The sequence below is a fragment of the Bos javanicus genome, chromosome 1, assembly GCF_032452875.1.
Source record: "Bos javanicus breed banteng chromosome 1, ARS-OSU_banteng_1.0, whole genome shotgun sequence".
In the NCBI taxonomy this organism is placed as follows: Eukaryota; Metazoa; Chordata; class Mammalia; order Artiodactyla; family Bovidae; genus Bos; species Bos javanicus.
In genome coordinates this window covers 136,253,282-136,268,727 of record NC_083868.1, presented here as the reverse complement: position 1 = coordinate 136,268,727, position 15,446 = coordinate 136,253,282, and the positions used below count along the sequence as shown (strand labels likewise).

The window sequence follows — 15,446 nt, the reverse complement described above, 5'->3', positions numbered from 1 at the left end:
TAAATTTAGGTTAAAATAATTATGATCACAGGAAAGCTTAAGTAATATGAGTCCCTTTATATAAAATTGTTTTTATATATGTACTTGAGCAGAAGGGGCTTCCCCAATGGTTCAGTGGGTAAAGAATCTGCCTGCAGTGCAGGAAATACAGGAGACACAAATTTGATCCCTGGGTCAGGAAGATGCCTGGAGGAGCAAATGGCGACCCACTTCAGTATTCTTGCCTGAAAAATCCTATCGACAGAAGAGCCTGATGGGCTACAGTCCCAGGGGTTGCAAAGACACAACTGAGCGACTAAGCACTTGGGCAGAAGGACTATTGAATAACATCTTAGTAGTGTCAGAGAAGGCGATGGCACCCCACTCCAGTACTCTTGCCTGGAAAATCCCATGGACGGAGGAGCTTGGTAGGCTGCAGTCCATGGGGTTTCGAAGAGTTGGACACGACTGAGCAACTTCACTTTCATTTTTCACTTCATGCATTGGAGAAGGAAATGGCAACCCACTCCAGTGTTCTTGCCTGGAGAATCCTAGAGACGGCGGAGCCTGGTGGGCTGCCATCTATGGGGTTGCACAGAGTTGGACATGACTGAAGCAACTTAGCAGCGGCAGCAGTGTTTTTTCCAAGTGATTTTATTTTGTAGTTTTTCTGTGTGATTTATATGGTTATACAATGAGCGTGCCTCATTAAAATTCCTAACAATATTTAAAACCTGCTTGATCCTACTGATCAAGTGTTTGTAGCACCATCCAAACAACGTAGCATGTTAGTGGGCGGAAAGGATTGTTTTTATAGAACATCTATTAAGTTCAACTTTATATACACCCAGACATTAAGTGTTAAGGATACAAATGAGTGTCTTTGTGCCTAGGAACTTAAAGTCTAGCATAATTCTTAAATGACATGTTATTCTGTAGGTATGCAGTTCATTGGCCTGGAATACATAAGTATCTGCAAAGGAGAGCTTTTACGATGGATGGCATGTGTATTCAAATTCGTCATTTTACCTTGAATGTTTACCCACACGTGAAAGGAAAATCAGTGAGTGTTTCACTTTGAAAGAGATATTTTGACACAATTTTATGGACCTCCAGAATCATTTAAGTGAATGTTGCTACTAGTTTTGACACTTACTTTTAAAAGGAACTAGCAATTTCTTTCATTGGCTTTGTTAGGTATTGTAACCACCTACAATTTAAATCATGGACCCTGATTCTTCTTCATGGCAGTGCTGGAAAATCAGGATGCATATTCTAGGTGAAAAGGTCATTTATTCACTTTGCAAGTAAAATGAGTGCTTAGTCATTCCTTCATCCGATTTTTATGTCTCTGAGATGGATGGTTTGCTCTAGCATCGTCATATTATTTTTCCATATTGGAAAATCATAGACTCTTGAGTGAAGGCAGAAATAATAGCCATGAAACTTTTTTAGAGTTTTTGGTAATTTTATTAATTCTCCATTAACATCTCATTATTTAAAACTTTTAATTTTCTGTGGGCTTAGAAAGTAAAAACATCTCTCTGCTACTAATGGACATTCTTTTGGGCCAAAAGCTAGGAGAGTTTCAAAGAATCTGTTTTAAGGGAAGTTGGTTAACGTCCTCTGCCATCCAGTCTCCTCTTTTACTTTTATGGAAATTTGTGCTGAGGGAAATCTTTGTGAGCATTTTCTAACTCAGGATGTGTATATTGCCTGGGAAACTTAAAACAAGTCTCATGGCACCCCACTCCAGTACTCTTGCCTGGAAAATCCCACGGACGGAGGAGCCTGGTGGGCTGTAGTCCATGGGGTCGCTAAGAGTCGGACTCGACTGAGCGACTTCACTTTGACTTTTCACTTTCATGCATTGGAGAAGGAAACGTCAACCCACTCCAGTATTCTTGCCTGGAGAATCCCAGGGATGGCGGAGCCTGGTGGGCTGCCGTCTATGGGGTCGCACAGAGTCGGACACGACTGAAGTGACTTAGCAGCAGCAGCAGCAGCAGCAGCATGTGAAACTTACTTTCACAGAATTAAATTTGTTTCATTCTAAATTCTGGTGACATTAATGCCAGTTCATTTTTGCAAAGATATACCAAGCCCCTATGGATTCAGGGAGAAGAAGGATGAGACAGAACACTTTTGAGGACTTTAGCCAGTCCCTTGAGCCATGCTGAGGGCTCACTGGAGATCTTAGATTTAGAGTAATAGCATTTAGCAGAATTAGAATTTTGTGACTTTATTCTCTGGGCCTGTGTGTGAAAGAGTGGAGAGAGGAAGTCAACCAGGGTGTGGCTTTACCAAGTGAGCAGGTCCCTGTGAGAGCAGGAGGAGTTTTCACTCAGGGAGGGAATGGTTCTGACAATTGAATGTGGAATTTACGCTGGTGAAGGAGGTGAAGCCAGACAAGAGGAGGCTGATGGAAAGTGAGAAGTGGGAGGATCGGTGGTTATCAGGTCTCATTGAGGTTGCTGGAGTTGGGGTACCAGAAGTGGAAAACTGACAGGATGGTGGTGGTTGGAGATGAATGTGGAGGAATTTCAGTTAAGAACTGGTGTGTGTCCTTGGAGTTAGGGTGGAGGACAGAGAAGTGGGGGATAAGAAAGTTTATCTGTGTGGACACTGAATTCACCTAGAATCGTGGCCACCATAGTGGTGGAGTGTGACAGGATGCCAGGAAACCATTTCTTCCTCGACTTTGGGGGAGTGGATGGTACAGTCTGATTTTGTATGATTCAGAACTCAGGAGTTTTTATGGAAGAGGAGAGGAAGGACTGGGCCAGATGTGGTAAAGAGAAGCAGTAGGACCTCCACCCTACCTCTAAGCCCTGTGGTTTGAGAATGTGGGAGAAAATAGACACCACTTGAGAGGGCTGGAGTGGGGGAGTAGTGTCCTCAGGGAACAGCCAGGTAGAAAGACAGAGGAGCATTCAGAAGGAAGGGGGGTCTTCCTGATGGCTGCCTGTGAGTCCCAGAGAGCACAGGAAAAGGGCATCAGACACTGAGAAGGAGGGGAGATAGAAGGTCAAGAAAAAAGTATGAAAGAGGCTGTTTGGGTATAAAAATTGGAGGAATGAGAGGTGACCTGGGCATCTCATTGTGTCTACTGTCAATAGGAGTAACAGGTGTAATGAAATGAGTCCTGATAGTCCAGAGGCTTTAAGTGTAGGGAGTGGGTTGGGAGGCAGGTAGTGTGGATATTAGAGCATCTGGGGTTCTGGGTCTCCAGACAGATTCCTGCTTGAGGGGTCTTACACCAAACACAGAGGGCTCCCGTTTAACCCCAGCTAGACAAGTGTGTGCATGCTAAGTCACTTCATTTGTGTATGACTCTGTGACCCCGTGGACTGTAGTCCTCCAGGGCCTCTGTCCATGGTATTCTTTAGGCAAGACTATCAGTGTGGGTTGCCATGCTCTCCTCCTGGAGATCCTCCTGACCCAGGGATCAAACCCATGTCCCTTAGGTCTCCTGCATTCACAGGCGGATTCTTTACCACTAGACTAGAGGAGGGACGATCTTAATTCTGAGCACTCAGCTCATCCTTATTCCTGCCTTGGGAAGGGTAAAGAGCTGCAGAGGAACATGAAGGCTGTTCTGCTTTATTCAGCTTTGTGAATCACTTATTTCACACATAACATCCCTTTGGCTATGACATATTTCTGCTAATCACTTTGTGCCTGATAAAGAGCCCTCATTCTTTTCTTTTTTCTTTCCTTTCCACTTACCCATTTGCACTGCTATGTCTGGACAGATGAGGCTGTAGTGGGTGCTAGTCTGAGGGCAAAGCATTGAGATGTGCCTATAGGACTCTGCTCAGATACTGTCTGCAAGAAGGCATTTGGTTTAAAACCAGGGATCACTTTTGCTAACCTCAAGGGTATCAGTTCTGTCTTCTGGGCAATCCAAAAATATTCCATAGTACAAGCCAAAAGAAACTAAACAACTAAATGTATGAACTGACCTTTAAGTAATCTATTTTGGGAAAATTAATTTGTGTTTAACTCTTTTAAGCACTGGATTTAAAATTCAAAATGAACTCCTTGATAAGTCCTGATTGTCTTACCTGTGGACATATGGTAGTGTCTTAATTCTCACAGGAAGAGATCCAAGAGAGATTTATCAAAAGGACCTAATTTTAATTCTAACTCCTCTTTCTAGAATCCTGCTACGTTTACAAGGATATCACACAGAAATGACATTTCATGAAACATTTGAGTTGTTTTAACATTTCTCTTCTAAAGGTCTACTTTGTATGTAAGGGGACTTCCCATAAATTAATCATAGATTTCAAAACAAAGGGAGGGAACAAACATGAATATAAAGTTTGATTAGAGAAGGAAACTAATTTTTCTTGTGGAAAATTACAGTATATGGTAGCGGTTTCGACAATGGACTGAAGCAGGGGAAGATGGCACTAATGAAATCATGATTTTAAAGGTACCCCTGCCCTCCTTAAAAAGAAATCTCTCCTACAGATCCATTAGATGATATGTAAATAGTAAACACAACGCAAGCTGATTTTCTGGCATTTTTTTCCAACTTTGCATTGACACTTCCTTATATCTGCAATAGTCTTGATCATAGTTTAGTCCCTGAAAGATTCTGGAAGTCCTGAAATAGCAAACTTAAATCAGATCCCTGCCAGGCAGTAAACATTTAGAAAGCAGGACAAGACCTTTTATGTCTCACACACTGACTTTGGGAAAATGATCTCACCCTTTGAGGCGTGCTAGATGCTAAAGCCACAATGATATGATGTTTAAATGAATGTAAATGTGTTCAATGTATATTTATTGAATAAATTAAACTATGGTCAGTGTATTATTTAGTATTGTATATTCTTTTCTAATTCTGTGTTTGCTAGCAATCCAAATCCAAATGTGTAAGGAAATGTACAAATATATATATATGTACAGGTACACACAGGCATGTTCCTACACAGGATATACCTGCATATACAAAGAGAACCCTGACTCTTTTTTAAAATTAATTAATTTATTTTAATTGGAGGCTAGTTACTTTACGGTATTGTGATTTTTGCCATACATTGATATGAATCAGCCATGGAGACACCCTGACTCTTAGCTAACAGATTTTTCAATTAGCCAGAATGTTGCATTTTCCAACTAGGTATGTACATTAAGCTTACTGTAAATGTAGTTGCATTTTGCCAGTTTTAAATCTTTTTCCTCATAGAGAGAACAACCATGTTTAGGAAACCATGTCTTAGGAAATAAAAATAAGCTCAGGGAAGGGAATGTGTAATTTTGTCATCTCTTGGTGGCTTAAGCCTAATCTCTCCACCTCTGACCTAGTTTTGACATTTTCTAAGCTCTAGTTTATACAGATGAAATCCATTTTTTAAAACATGGTCTGTAAACAAACCATTCTTTATGAAAAAAGTGAAAGGGCCTCAACACAGGGTTATATTCCTTAATTGAGAGCTTCTATGATGGCAGGGAAGATCAAGATTGGTGGGATAGGAGGATGTGGAATTCACTTCCCCCGACAAACACATAAAAAATACATCTACATATGGAACAGTTGTTACTGAAAACCAACTGGATCCTGAAAGAAAAATTCCTATACAACCAAGGTTGTAAGAAAGATCCACATGGAGTTGGGTAAGACAGGAAGAGAAATGTGCCCCAGGGAGGGGACTCTGAGGAAAAGGAAGATTTTAAGGGCAGAGGTACTCCTTGGGGAGTAAATGATTTGAGCAACATATTGGACGCTCCAGTCCTGCGGTCCAACACAGGGAAGACAAATGCTCTTCATTCGTCGGAGGACCAGTGAGACTAACAGGAGGGCTGTTGGAAGCCTGGCCTCCACTCCTGGAGGAGTGCACACCCACTTGGTTGCTCCCAAGGCAGGGCAAGGATGGCAGATTGAAACTGCCTGAGCAGAACAAGTGCTCCAGCACCATTTATTATATCATGTCACAGCTCCACAGTGGAGTGATGGTTATTATGGCCAAGGAAAGAGCTTGACTGTTAGTTCCAGAGGTGGCCCAGACCCAAAGTGACGTCTCAGCAGGTCAGGGACAGCCATCACTGGCATTTGCACAGGCAGTGTATCAGAAGAGCCCAAACTCTATGACTGGACCTCCACAGCCTGCACCGCATCACATGCCAAGAACTTCACATGCTGAGAGCCTGCTTGGGTCCTTCTTGTAACAGACTGCTTCCCTCTGGGGCAAGGTGCCGTTGCTAGGATGTGGGAGAGCTCACACTTAAAGCTAACAGAAACAGCTCAAATCCGAGCCTCAGGGCTTCTACTACAGCAACCTGGGACCCAACCCTGCCCCTTGATAGGGCAGTGATGGCCACTAAGCAGAGGGGAAGCTCTGGCTCACACCTAGTTCAAGCCCTAGCCCCTCCTTCTCCAGCATTACCTCCTACCTAGGTGGTAGCTGCTCACACACTCTGAGGAAAGATGTGACTCCTGTTCACATCAGATCCAAATCTCCCACCAAAGCCACAGAGCACATGCTTTGTGCCCACAAGAGAGCACATGTTCCTAGAAGACACGCCTTCAAGACCTCAATAGGTAACTGTTTCACCTAATTTCACAGGGAAAGTTAAGCAAAATGAGAAGACAGAGGAATTGATCTCAATTAAAAGTAAGAGAAAACTCTTAAACAACAACAAAGAAAACCACAATGAAACAGAAATAAACAACTTACCAGATAGAGAATTCAAAGCATTAGTAATAAGAATGTCAACTGAGTTAGGGGGAAAAGTAGATGAACATGGTGAGAATTTTAACAAGGAACTAGAAAGTATAAAAGAACCAGTCAGAACTGAAGAATACAAAAACAAATCAAGAAAACATGAGAAGGATGGCAGAGAAATAAGACAGGGAGATCACATCTCTCCCACAAATACATCAAGAATTCATGTGCATTTGGAACAACTCCTACAGTACAGCTTCTGAACACTGGCAGAAGACTTCCAAAAAGGCAAGCCAGTCTCCTTAGAACAAGGTAGGGCAAAAGATAGATACAGGATTTCAGGGCACCTGTGAGCTGGGGAGGGAGTCATAAAGGCAGAGAAGTTTCTGCACACTCAGAAACCCACTCATGGGCAGAATCAGGGGTGAGCCTCAGAACTTCAGAGGGAAATGTAGCATCAGGTGCTCAAAAGGCAAAAAAAGAGAGAATTCACAACAGAGATTGTTGCTGACCAGAACTTCCCAGCTGAGAAGCAGGTTGCACGCCTGCATCCGCAGCCTGAGTTTGCTGAGGCTCAGGCTCAGGGATCAGGCCCCAGGTAGGAGACTGGGGTTGGCTGCCATGAGGGCTAATACAATGCAGCTAAGGGAGTCCAGGAAAAAGGCTGGGTGTCCTTGCTGGGACACTAACCTCGCACATTCGCAGACAGCATCTGTGTGCCTGGTGGCAGCTGCCAAAACTGGCAAAACCAGCAGAATTAGACATGACTGCAGTCTATGATCCCAGAGTGGGAAACATAAGCCACTGGCAACTGCCAAAGCCAGGAAGAGTGCCTGAGGCAGTGGATAAAACGCTGCAATGGCCCTGACCCAGAGGTGGCAGCAGCTATCAGGCTGTGAGCAGGCACAGGTTACTGCCCACACCTTGCTGGGACCCCAAGCAGCTTGGCTCTTCCTAGGGACCCAAGACCCTGGTCCAATTTCTCTGGGAGAGGTCAAGACCCTCCTCAGACTGTAACAACATTTGGCAGGTCTCTATTATAGCAGGCATTCCCTGGTACATCCCAGTTGTGTCGCCAAACCCCTCTTCACATTCCCATTGAGCAAGTGAGCCCTCATACTCCTTGGCCTTCACCCCCTCTTGTCTGGGTGGGGAACAGACATCAAAGGGCGGCCTGCAAGCAGAGGCAGGGCCAAAACCAAAGCTGTGCCGCCAAAGAAAAGGAAGGGAATTAACCCCTGCAGCTTCAGGTGCAGTGGGTTAAATCCCTGCAGTTAGCCTGAGATTATGGACTTTGGTAGGAAGTACAATCTGGAGTAAGGCCAAACCTGAGACAGAGCAGATCCCATAATACCCACAACAGGTCCAGAGACCTTCCTAGAAATATTGGAGGGCTTTCTGAGTAAGCAGATTGACTGGAACGTGTGGAGTGGAAAATGGAGGAATCATGAAGGTGTTCCTTTCACTACCACTCTATATATAATTTTCTCTTTTTTTCGTTTTTTGTATTCTTTCTATATTATTCCTTTAATCTTTATTTTTCATAACCTACTTTTTCCTTTTTAAAACACTTTATTTTTAATAAATTCATTTCATTTTATTTCCCTATATTTATAGTACCCTTTAGTTCTATTGCATTTTCCCCAGGTTTTTGATTTTGTATTCTTGCTAGTCTAGTCTTTAGTATTCATTTTCACTTATGGGTTTGTTTATTGACTTGATTGCTCTCTTCTTTTTTGACTCCTGTTTTTATCCTTTTCTTTTTTCTCTTCTCTTTTTGTAAGACTGTGAGTCTCTGCATTTTCTCAGCTGTTGAATGTTGCTTTCACCAATGGAGTCTTGTCTTCTGTGCTATGTGGCATGTAGTCTTGGTGCTATAGTAAGGGATTTAGCCTGAACTCCCGAGGTGGGAGACCTGAGTCCAGGACTTTGGACCACCAGAGTACTCCCAACCCCATGAAACATTAATCAGTGAGAGATCTCCCAAAGGCCTCAATTTAAACACTAGGACCAAGCACCATCCAAAGATGAGCAAGCTTCAGTGCTGGATGCCCCATGCCGGTCCTTCAGCAAAGCAGGAAAAGAACCCTAAACATTATCAGACAAGCTGACCAAAGCCATACCAAACCTATAGACACCCCAAAATACACTACTGGACATGGCACTGCCCTTCAGAGACACACGATCCAGCTCCATCCACCAGGACACAGACACAGTTCCCCTCAACCAGGAAACCTTCATAGGGCACTGGTCTAATCCCACCCACTGAGGGCAGACTCCACAATTAAGAGGAACTATGACCTTCATCCTGGAGAAAGGAGACCCCAGACTCAGTAAATTAAACAAAATGAAAAAACAGACAAACATGCAGCAAGTGAAAGAACATGGTAAAAACCCACAAGACTAAACAAATGAAGAGGAAATAGGCAATCTACCTGACAAAGAATTCAGAGTTTCGATAGTAAAGATGATCCAAAATCTTGGAAATGAAATGGAGGCACAGATACATAGACTGGAAGCACGGATCTAGAAGACACAAGAAATGTTTAACAAGGACCTAGATGAAATAAACAATAGACAACCAGCAATGAACAACATAATAACTGAGGTTAAAAATAACACTAAGGGGAACCAGTAGCAGAGTAATTGAGGCAGAAAAATGAATAATTGAACTGGAAGAGAGAATGGTGGAAATAAATGAAGCAGAGCAGAATAAGAAAAAAAGAATTAAAAAGTGAGGACAGTCCCAGAGACCTCTTGGACGATATTAAGTGTGTCAACATTCAAATTATAGGGGTCCCAGAAGAAGACAAAATGGCATGAGAAAATATTTGAGGAGACTATAGTCAAAAGCTTCCCTAACATGGGAAAGGAAATAGCCACCCAAATTCAGGAAGCACAGAGTCCCATACAAGATAAACCCAAGGAGAAACACACCAAGATATATTAATCAAACTAATAAAAATTAAACACAAAGAACATATTAAAAGCAGAAAGGGAAAAGCAACAAATAAATTACAAGGGGATCCCCAAAAGACTAACAGCTAATCTTTCAACAGAAACTCGGCAGGCCAGAAGAGAGTGGCAGGATATACTTAAAGTGATGAAACAAAAAAACCTGCAAGGAAGTTTACTCTATCCAGCAACGATCTTGTTCAGATTTGAAGGAGAAATCAAAAGCTTTACAGACAAGCAAAAGTTAGGAGAATTCAGCGCACCAAACCAGCTTTACAACAAATACTAAAGTAACTTCTCTAGACAGGAAACACAAGAGAAAGAAAAGGCCTACAAAAACAAGTACAGAACAATAAGATAAATGGTAATGTTGTTGTTCAGTAGCCAAGTCATGTCTGACTCTTGGGGACCCCATGGACTGCAGCACACCAGGCTTCGCTGTCCCTCACTATCTCCCAGAGTTTGCCCACATTCATGTCCATTGATTCTGTAAGGCCATTCAACCAACTCATCCTCTGTCACCATCGTCTCCTTCTGCCTTTAGTCTTTCCCAGCATCAGGGTCTTTTTCAATGAGTTATCTGTTCACATCAGATGGTCAAATTATTGGAGCTTCAGAAGGTGTCCAATAATATCATGTGTAACAATAATTACCTAAAATGTAGATAAATGCTCCAACCAAAAGGCAGATTGACTAAATGGATACAAAAACAAGACCCCTATACAAGCTGTCTACAAGAGACCTCCCTCAGACCTAGAGACTCATATAGACTGAGGGTGAGGGGCTCAAAAGAGATACTCCATGCAAATGGAAATTAAAGCGGGAGTAACAATTCTCATATCAGATAAAATAGACTTTAAAATAAAGATTGTCAGAAGAGACAAGGAAGGGCACTACATAGTGATCAAGGGATCATTCCAAGAAGGAGACATAACAATTATAAATGTATATGTACCCAACATGCTGCTGCTGCTGCTAAGTCGCTTCAGTCATGCTCGACTCTATGTGACCCCATAGACGGCAGCCCACCAGGCTCCCCCGTCCCTGGGATTAGGAGTACCTCAATATACAAGACAAATGCCAACAACTATTAAAGAGGAAATTGACACACAATAATAGTGGGGGACTTTAGCAACCCCCTCATACCAATGGACAGATCATCCAGACAGAAAGTGAATAAAGAAACACAAGATCTGAATGGTACATTAGACCAATTGGATCTAATTGATATCTACAGGCATTTCATCCCCAAACAGTGGATTTCACTTTTTTTCCCCGAGTGCACAGGAAACATTCTCTAGGATAGATCACATCATGGGTCACAAATCAAGCCATGGTAAATTTTGAAAAAAATTGAAATCATTTCAAGCATATTTTATGACCACAACTCTTTAGGATTAGATATCAAATACAGGAAGAAAACTATAAAACACAACAGATGGAGGCTAAACACCATGCTTCTCAATAACTAAGAGGTCACTAAAGAAATCAAAGAGTAGATAAAAAAAAAATACCTAGAAGCAAATGACAATGAAAACATGATAACTCAAAATTAATGGGATGCCCTAAAACCAGTGCTATGAGGGAAGTTTATAGCAATATGAGCCTACCTCAAGAAACAAGAAAAACATCAAATAAACAACCTAACCTTACACCTAAATCAACTAGAAAAAGAAGAAGAAGAAGAAGAAAAAAAAAAAACATAGTAGAAGGAAAGAAATCACAAAGATCAGAGTAGAAAAAATTGAAAAAGAAATGAAGGAGACAATAGCAAAGATCAGTAAAACTAAAAATCTGGTTCTTTGAGAAGATAAACAAAACTGACAAACCATTAGCCAGAATCATCAAGAAACTATGGGAGAAGACTCAAGTCAATAAAATTAGAAATGAAAAGGAGGAGTTACAACAGACAATGCAAAAACAAAAGGATCATAATAGACTACTACATGCAACTATATGCCAATAAAATGGACAATCTCATAGAGGTGGGCAAATTCTTAGAAAAGTATAATCTTTCAGAGCCAAACCAGAAAGAAAGAGAAGATATGGACAGGTCAATCATAAGCACGGGAATTGAAATTATAATAAAAAAATCTTCCAACAACAAAAGCTCAGGGCCAGATGGCCTCATAGGTAAATTCTAACAAAATTTTAGAGAGTATAGGGCTAACAGTATAGGGCTAGCACCTATACTGTTCCAGCTCTCCCAGAAAATTGCAGAGGAAGGAAATCTCACAAACTCATTCTGTGAAGCCACCATCACCCTGGTACCAAAATAGGACAAAGATGCCACACACAAAAAAGATAAATACAGGGCAATTTCACTGATGAATATAGATGCAAAAGTCCTCAACAAAAGTTTAGCAAATAGAATCCAACAATACATTGAAAGGATCATGCATCATGATCAAATGAGCCTCATCCCAAGGATGCTAGGATTCTTCAGTATATGCAAATCAAACAATGTGATACACCATATTAACAAATTGAAAGATAAAATCCACATAGTCATATAAATAGATACAGAGAAAGCTTTTGACAAAATTCAACACCAATTTATAATAAAAACTCTCCAGAAAGTAGGCACAGAAGGAACCTACCTCAACATAATTAAGACCATATATGATAAAACCACAGCAAACGTTATTCTCAACAGTGAAAAATAAAAAGCATTTCCTTTAAGATCAGGAATATGACAGGGGTACCCACTCTCACCACTGTTATTCACCATAGTTTTGAAAGCCCTAGTCACATCATTCAGAGAAGAAAAAGAAATAAATCCATTTTGGAAAAGAAGAAGTAAAACTCACTGTTTGCAAATGGCAAGATACTATACAGAGAAAACCCTGAAGATTCCACTGGAAAATTGCTAGAGCTAATAAATGAATATAGTAAAGTTGGAGAATATAAAATTAATACACAGAAATCACTTGTATGCCTATACACTAACAATGAAAAATGAGCAAAATTAAGGATACAATTCGATTTACTATTGCAACAACAACAACAAAAATACCTGGGAATAAACCTACCTAAAAAGACAAAAGACCTGTATGAATAAAACTATAAGATACTGCTGAAAAAACTTAAAGATGACACGGATGGAGAGATATACCATGTTTGTGGATTGGAAGAATCAATTTTGTGAAAATGACTATTTTATCCAAAGCAATCTATAGATTCAATGTAATCTCTATTAAACTACCAGTGTTATTTTTCACATAACTAAATAAAAAAATTTTACAGTTCATGTAGAAACACTAAAGACCCTGAATAGAACTTGAAAAAGAAAACAGGAGCTGAAGGAATCAACCTTCCTGACTTCAGACTATACTACAAAGCTACAGTTATCAAAACAGTATGGTATTGGCTCAAAAACAGAAATACAGACCAATGGAGCGAGATAGAAAGACCACAGATAAAACCACGTACCTATGAACACCTTGTCTTTGACAAAGGAGGCAAGAATATACAATGGATAAAAGACAGCCTCTTCAATACACAGTGCTGGGAAGACTGGACAGCTACATGTTAAAAAATGAAACTAGAATAACTCCTAACACCATACACAAAGATAAATTGTAAAAATGGATCCAAAGCTTAATGTAAGGCCTAAAGCTCCTAGAGGAAAACAGGCAGTACATTCCTTGACATAAATCACAGCAAGATCCTCTATGACCCACTTCATAGATTAATGGAAATAAAAATAAGTGGGGTCTAATTAAACTTAAAAGCTTTTGTACAGCAAAGGAAACTACAAACAAGGTGAAAAGACAACCCTCAGAATGGGAGGAAATAATACCAAGTGAAACAATTGGCAAAGGATTAATCTCAAAAATATATAAGCAGCTCATGAAGCTCAATACCAGAAAAACAAACAACCCAATAAAAAAGTGGGAAAGAAACCTAAACAGACATTTCTCCAAAGAAGACATACAGATAGCTAAAAAACACATGAAAAGATTCTCAACATCACTCATTAGAAAAATGCAAATTAAAACTACAATGAGATATCTCCTCATACCAGTCAGAATGGCCATTATTAAAACAATCTACAAACAATAAATGCTGGTGAGGATTTGGAGAAAAGGGAACCCACTTGCACTCTTGCTGGAAATGTAAACTGTTACAGCCACTATGGAGAACAGTATGGGATTCCTTACAAAGAAAAAAAAAAAAAGACAACTAGGAATAAAGCTACCATATGACCCAACAATCCAACTACTGGGCATATACACTGAGAAAACCATAATTGAAAAAGACACAGGTACCCCAGTGTTTATTACAGCACTATTTATAATTGCTGGGACATGGAAGCTACCTAGATGTTCATCAACAGATGAATGAATAAAGACGTTCTGGTACATATATATAATGGAGTATTGTTGGTGGCTGTGATTTAGTCATTAAGTTGTGTCCAACTCTTGCCACCCATGGACTGTTCAGCCAAAAAAAGGAACACATTTAAGTCAGTTATAACAAGGTAGATGAACCTAGAGCCTATTATACAGAGTAAAGTTAGAGAAAAACAGATATCATATACTAACACATATATATGGAATCTAGAAGGATGGTACTTATGAACCTATTTGCAGGGCAGCAGTGGAGGTGCAGAATTAGCAAACAGATTTGTGGACACAGTGGGGGAAGGAAAAAGAGGGACATGTTGAGAGAGTAACATTGAAACCTATAATACCATATGTAAAATAGACAGCCAGTAGGAATTTGCTGTATGATACAGGGAGCTCAAACTCTGTGCTCTGTGACAACCTGGAGGGATCAGATGGGATGGGAGGTGGGAAAAGGGTTCAAGAGAAGGGACATATGTATACCTATGGCTCATTCATGTTGATTTACGGCAGAAAGTAACACAATACTGTAAAGCAATCATCCTCTAATTACAAATAAATTTATTTTTAAAAGCACATAAGAAGGATCAAGAACAGACCAGATAATACAGAAAAACGCATAAGTAATCTAGAAGATAGAGTGATGGAAATCACCCAATCAAAATTGCAATAAGAAAAACAAATTTTAAAACATGAGCCCTGTTTAAGAGATCTCTGGGATAAATGAGACATGCCAAAATTTGCATTATAGGAGTCCCCAAAGGAAGAGAGGGAGAGATGGAGATTAAAAATGTATTTGATGAAATTATGGCTGAAAAATTCACAAACCTGAAGAAAGATTCAGGTATACAGGTACAGAAAGCACAGAGGATCCCCAAAAAGATGAATACAAACAGATGCACACCAAAACATGTCAAAATGGCAAAAGCTGAGGGGGGAATTCTAAAGGCAACAAATGAAAATGCCATATAAAAGCCTGTAAGGCTATCAGCTGATTTTCTTTTTTTTTAATTTTTGGGCCAGAAGGGCATGGCGTAATATATTCAAAGTGCTGAAAGAGAAAAAAAAAACCTGCAACCTAGGATACTCTTACTTATCAAGATTATTTAAGGAGAGATAAGGAACTTCTCAGACAAGCAAAAACCTACCCTAACAAATGTTAAAGGGTGTTCTCTTAGTGGAAAAGGCTGTATCAAGAAGTAAGGATCTAAAAAAAAAAAAAAGAAGTAAGGATCTATAGCAAAAGAAAATATCCTACTAGTAAAGGCAAATATATAGTAAAGACTGAGGATCAACCACTTCAGTAATCTGGCACCAAGGTTAAATGGCAAAAAAAAAAAAAAAAAAATGTGGAAGCAACTCTAATGAATAATGAATAGGTATTTACACACAAAGATGTGAAATATGATATCAAAAAATAGTGAATAGATATTTACACAGGAAGATGTGAAATACGGTATCAAAAAACAAAATGTTGGGGAAGGGA

At 40.2% G+C, this 15,446-nt stretch overlaps 1 protein-coding gene across 5 annotated transcripts in view; it reads left to right on the top strand.

The window, feature by feature from the left end:
- TMEM108 (transmembrane protein 108) overlaps window positions 1-15,446 on the top strand; it is a 384,728-nt gene that overhangs the window by 26,912 nt on the left and 342,370 nt on the right. The window lies entirely within an intron of this gene.